This window comes from Penaeus monodon, unplaced genomic scaffold (genome assembly GCF_015228065.2).
Source record: "Penaeus monodon isolate SGIC_2016 unplaced genomic scaffold, NSTDA_Pmon_1 PmonScaffold_9966, whole genome shotgun sequence".
Lineage (NCBI taxonomy): Eukaryota > Metazoa > Arthropoda > Malacostraca > Decapoda > Penaeidae > Penaeus > Penaeus monodon.
The window spans coordinates 1-6,884 of NW_023665398.1; the positions used below are offsets into that span (position 1 = coordinate 1).

At 33.6% G+C, this 6,884-nt stretch overlaps 1 pseudogene; it reads right to left on the reverse strand.

Moving 5' to 3' along the window:
- Nucleotides 1-1,563: 1,563 nt before the first annotated feature.
- LOC119572170 lies at nucleotides 1,564-5,322 on the reverse strand (annotated as a pseudogene).
- Between the last annotated feature and the right edge of the window lie 1,562 nt (nucleotides 5,323-6,884).

Sequence of the window (6,884 nt, forward strand, 5' to 3'; positions counted from 1 at the left end):
ACACAGAAAAGATGTGGAAATATCTCTCCACCCGGTACTATGATTGCGATTGGAGGCGCGCATTCCTAGATAAATGCATAGTCCGATGGGAATTGGCCTTGGTCATCATTGTAAACATAACAACGGGGCTGCTGGTGCTGTTTCCAATTAACCATGTATTCCATTCAGCAGGCCACTACCACCATTGGTAGCTTAGCCTTGTATCATTCCTCCTCTTGGCAAGCTTCGTTTTTTATAATAATAATATCTTATCATAAAGATAATTTCGACTAGACCAAGTGAATGGCAATAAAAAACCCAGTTACTATGACAATGGCATTAGTATGATGATAATTCCTTTCATAAATGTAAAACGGGCCCGATGGCAAAAACGACAATGGTATAATAAAGATGGCAACGTAATAAGTTATAATAATAACAAGCCAATGGGGGTATAATAATGTTCAGCAAGGGAAACTCGTTTTAGGCGGATTTAAATAAACGGGGGTGGGATTTGTGGGGGGAAATTTTAATTTATAATACACTTCTTTTCACTTCGAGATGTATTCTGGAACTGTGCAATTTCCTTCCCAGTTATAAATAATACAGAAAAATATTTGTATTATTTACTTATTCATTGAACTTTTCTGCTTCGCAAACATCGCCCTGTGAACCAAATTTGGCAGAAAGGGCCTGTTGCCATTTCCCCCTGGATATAGCGAGTAAAAAGGGAGTTTATGATTTGATAAGGGAAAAGAGGGATGAAGCAGAAAAGGAAAAGGAAAGAAGAAGGAAATCTTGCAAAATTTTGTGGCGAGGGCCGAGGTCCAAGGTACAGGTGATCCATACATTGGGCTTCAGTCTCCGCCTCCTAAGCCCCCCACAACAACAATGAGCAAGGGTTTGGGGGGGGGGGGGGTGTAATCATACTTCAGAGCGTAAAGGGTGTAGGTTGTAAACTAATAATGTGCATTACATTTATTCTGTCATGTTCCTCCACTGTTTTCTCCCACCGTACAATAAATGCATCAAGTTGGTGTTAGAATATGTGCCTTTCATCTTTTCTCTTAAATATATCCATTATTTTCATCTAAATACAACTGCCCATTACAAATGTGTATAACCTTTTTTCAGTTGGTAGTTGTTATGTAAATGAAAATTCTCTTTCTAGAAATTGCAGAATTAATTCTTTTTGGTCTTGTAACCCGAAACTCACCTCTTTAAAAGGAAAAAAGGGGACAGAGACAGCCAGGAAAGAAACAATGGCATAAAAAAGAAAAGGATAGTTTTAGAGACCAACTGAATAGGTGGGATAGAAGTGAGTAAAGTGAGACAGAACATAATGGCAAAAGTGTGAAAAAGAAGGAATGAAAGTATATATCAATCTAACGAATAAAAAACAATGATTTTGCATTGCTTGCATAAACCAAACAATTTTACCATTGGCCATTAAGTCTTAGGATATAAAAACAAGTTGAAACCAAGCAGTTTCCTTTATTATATTTAATGAGAGCTCTATACTATTATATAAAAGAAAAAAATAATAAAATGCATCTTTTAATTAAAGGACTTGCACCATAATATGAATACAGCATAAAATACACCAAACGAACAGCTAGACAGTTGATCTCTATCGTCAATGCTGGACACAATTACTTTTTCTGTGGCAATGGAGGAGGAACTGCGGCAGCTCATATGAGACACCCCTATAGATTTCATGGTTTACTCATCACCTGAGAAGAAAAAAAAAAAAAAAAGCAGAGGATATAGATCTATAAAAAACACTTTCTATATTCACATCCATATAAACACTATCAAACAACAACAGCATGCCTTTTCTTTAGCACGGAATGATCACTCTCCAAAAATTAAAAAACAAAAAAAAAAGCAAACACAACTTCATTATGGAACTGTTTTGCTTACCCTCACCATCACCTTGTTTTCTCGTTTTCTTCTTCGTCTGCTCGAAGGTGTTGTCCGGGATGTCATAGAGACGAATCATGGCCTGAAGGTGAGAGAAAGAAATGCTCTACGATGATTCCCTTTTTTATCATTACTATCATTATCATAATTACTATCACTATTAACATCACCATCTCATCATTATAATCCTCACTATCACTATTATCACAATCATTATAATTACTACTGCATCTTCTTATTACATGAATGAATTGGGTTTGACAGGCCCCATGGAAGGAACTATGAACATTAACAAAGACCAAGAAAATAACTATTTCTCTTTGTTTAAATTTTTTTCTACACATATATGTGCATTTCAATAAAGATGACATGACTAAAACAGTAAATGAAAAATAATTAAACACTTTCAAATATAAAGAGATAAATTTAAATTGTATTTACAAAATGAGTCTAAACAGGATTAGAAATTAACAACAAAAGAAAAGCAATAGTACAAAAGCACAGAAAAAATGAGAAAAGTCAAGAAAGAAAGGAAAAGAAGAAACAAAAAAAAGAGGAATATTAACCAATAAAATTCTAGCCCCACCTTGTTAGGATCCTTCATGATGAGGTACTTGCCATCAGGCAGTTTCATGCACATGTCATGATGCAACGCAAAATACCCCAGGCGTTATCCATGTTGAGGTTGATTTTGGTTGGCAAACTCCATGGCTTGAACTGCTTGCGTCCCCAGGATCATGTGCTTGGTTGAATCACGCACATTCACACGGGACACATAGCTGGAGTTTGTGTAAATTGGATGAATATAATGTGCATATACCTGGTAAACATGTTTATATATTTACTTTTGTTTCTTTGATGCAAACAGTGACAGTAGGTTGTTTTCAAGATATGTCTAATATATAGATATCTATGGATACTGGAAAGCCTAATAGCGACAGACAATATTTCAAGTCCAGCAAGGTGAACTAGAATGAACTCATTGCCAATGGAAATGGCATGTATGTACATGCCATGCCCACGGTGAGTTCACTTTATTAATTGTTCTTACACGAGATGGCTACACTTGTACAAAATCACCAATACGCCAATTACGAGTACTGCCTGTTTCGCTCATTCACCCTTTTCCTTGATCTATGAAATATTTTACGTTATCTTATTTTACTAATGTTTATAAAATTATACTAATTATTATGTTTATAATAAAAATAATGGCACTGATATTCATAGCATTTGTAAAAAACATGTTTTTCCCGCCAATTCAAGGAAAGGTGAATCAGGTAAGATAACAAAGTCTACTAATTGACTCCTTTGTGGCTGAGCACTAGCAGAGCCATCTATGTGCAGAGACATTTCACAAAAAATAAAAAATGAGCACAATATTTTCCCCACTTTTTATGCATCTTCCCTGGTGGCATGTGGTTAAGTAAGGTGTAAATACATCATTACACATGTAGTGTTAATTTTGTATGGTTTTAAGTTCTCATCTTCTAATTCAACAAATAAATCTAATATATTTTTAACTTGTATCTCTTAGCCTTATACTTAATCACTAATAATCATGACAATATTTTATCTACACTACTAGCAACATATTTCATTCAAAAATATATTCAAAAACAAAATAAAACAGCCACTAACCCGAACTTGATCTGGTCCGAGCCTGCCAAGATAGCCTGAACTGTCCATTTTGCAAGTTTACAGGCATTATTCTTCAGCTCATTGCCAACACAGCACCACGCTGAGTTCCAACTTCTGGCGCCAGTCTACCCTCCTGAGTACTTGGAGTCCCATATTAAATGCCTATAAAATGTGGGGGAAGAAAAAGGGCCCTTTACTTAAAAATTGGGGCAAACGATAAGAATGACAGGCGAGATACAGAAAATTATGGTCTTAAATGGACACATAGTCAAAAGATAAAATAATTACAACCAGCTGTCAAGAAATGGCAAAGATAACATTGTACATGGAAAGTAAATATATATGTAATTCCCAATTGTATATGGACCTACACTTATTAACCCTTTGCCGACGGGTCCCATGTGCGTACAAGCCATGGCATCCTGGACTCTCTGCCGGGTGGCATGTACATTTCATGCCAGGTGAGCGTGGCCCGTATTCCGGGCATGTTTGGCCATGCAAGAGTTTATTTTGCTAGGGTTATGGCAAAATATTTTTTTTGCCACTGAAAATGTGATTAATAGTTTTTTCACACTTTTTTCTCATTTTCCATACTATGCATTTCATAAAGGCTTCTCCGGGCTTCCCAGGACAGCGTCTAAAAAATTACGTCGGTAATCGGGCCGGCCTCGTGAAATTGCCAGTCACCGCGTGACTGTGTGGAGAAATTGTACATGTGTGTCAGGGGGAAGTGGGGGAGGGAGCTGGGGGGATCAAGAACTTGACATATATGTGCAAAAGGGTGTGTGTGTTTTCATGTATATGTATATACATATACTTATATATATATACATTACTTATATATATATTATATTTTAAAATATATAATATATCTATAATATATATATAATATATATAAAATATATATATATATTTTATATATAAAATAATATATATATATATAATATATATATATATTATTATATATATTCTGTGTGTGTGTGTTGGTGTGTGGTGTGTTTTTGTGTGTGGTGTGTTTTGTGTGTGTGTGTGTGTGGGTGTGGTGTGTGTGTGTACGTGTGTGTTACGTGTGTGTGTGTGTGTGTATGTGTGTGTAAAGTGTGTGTACGTGTGTGTGTGTACGTGTGTGTGTGTTCGTGTGTGTTTACATGTACATACGTGTATTGTGAGATTTGGGGGGTGGGTGGAGGTTGGAGTGGCATATGGAAAAAAAAAATAAGTCAGCAAAGGATCGGGAAGAAGAAAACAAACAAAAGAACGAAAAGAAAAAAAAAAAAACAGTATTTAAAAAAAACACTGAACAAAAATTAATCATAGGAAGGAAATAAAAACCTTTTTGAAAAAAAGTTTATCTTATAAATAATTAAAAAAACCCCCCCCAAAAGAAAATACCAAACCAAACGGTTTCAATCCATGATCCCAAATGCTTTTTTTTCGAGTATAGAGTAAATATGATAACATGGGTTATAAACAACAAAAAATCCCTACAGTCTTGATTTACAAAAAATGGAAAAAAAAGCCCTTAGAAATAATTTTTCTAAATACCACATAGTTCTTAGTTTTTACAAAAAAACGGAAAGGGATGCGGGTATTGGGCATGACGGCGCGCAGGCTGGGGTACAATGACCCCGGCAGGGGGGCCCCGGGGCCCACTATGAAACCCCAGGGATAGTATTTGGCATCGGAATAAACCCGTGGCAAGGGGTTAGGGGGAAAAAAAATTTTTAAAAATAACATTGCTACCCATACCTTTATGCCCCTTTGTAAAGCTTTCAACATGTTAAACTACTAATTAACGATGACACATATCGGAAAGGGAGCAAAACCACAATTTTTTTTATTCATGTTCCTTTCTTTGTAGAAGATAAATTATGGTAACAAAAAAGAAATTTTTGGCACTATTTTGCAAAAAGGTATTTCAGTCCTGCTATGGTAGGTGTTAAATTTTGTCCCTCAAATAAAAAAACAGTTTTTCTAACTTAAATCTTTTGTAATAAAAATCCTGTGGTATACCTTTATATTTTGGGAAAGCACTCGTTTCCACCACCCTGGAAGGTCATGCTCTTGCGGCCACCAGCTAAGCATTTTCCCGGTTCCCTTTTTGTAGCGGGATCCCACAGGGGGCCCCCTCTCTCCCCCCCATCTAAAAAGGGGTTCTCATCCGAACTTGTACCTGTTTTTCCCTCCTGTGAACCAAAGGGAAATTCCGTGTCAGACGTCCCTGAAGTTCTTCTTTGCTACTTGTCCGTCAAAAATATGTATCTTTGTCAGATCTTTAAACAATACCATTTTTTTTATCTATGGAACAGGATCAAAAAAGATAAATTTTCAAAAATTTAAAAAGTATGTTATAATAAAATATCAAACTTAATACATACTTTCCCGAGACTTGCTGCGAGAATTTTTGGTTGTGAAAGGGGGCTTCCAGGGAGGTTTTGGGGGGTTAGAGTTTCCCCCCCCTGAGGGGTTCGCTTGAGGTTCCTGCCGTTAGCAGATCTAATAAAAGTCATGTCACAGACAGGGTTTCCCTGCTTTTTTTTTCTCCTCCCCCCCCCTGCTTATTATGCAATGAATAATGACAAAGATCGTTTTTTCCTTAATCTCCGATTTTAAAAACACCACACACACCCACATAGTTAAAATATTATATAAATTTTTATTTTATATAATAAATTTTAAAATATATTTTCTATACATACATATTTATTATTACATATATTAAATTAATATATACTAATTTAAATATATATATACTATATATTAAATAATAATTCATTATTATAAACTATATTACATTTAATACATTAATATATTCATATTTAATTAAAAATATAACTATATATACAAAAAATACTAATAAAAACTACATATACATATGCATATATATTACAAAAATACATTACAATATAACATACAACCTATACTATTTTAAAAACAATACAATTATATACTATACAATATATATATACTTACACACAATTTTGAATAATTAAACCCCAATTTTTTATTATATCCATATATATATTAACATAACATATAAAAAAATATAATAATAATAATAAATACAAAAAAATAAAAAACATATTCTATAAATATCATAATTTTTAACTATAATTACATATACTAATATATAACTATACCAATATATATACAAAACCAAAAATTTATATACATACATAAAATATATATAAAAATATACTATAATATACATATACACAAAAATTTTAATACATATCAAAAATAATAATTTTTAAATAATATAATAATATAAATTATCATATAAAATTATATATTGCATATATAAATATACATATTAAACTACTATATATAAACATATAATA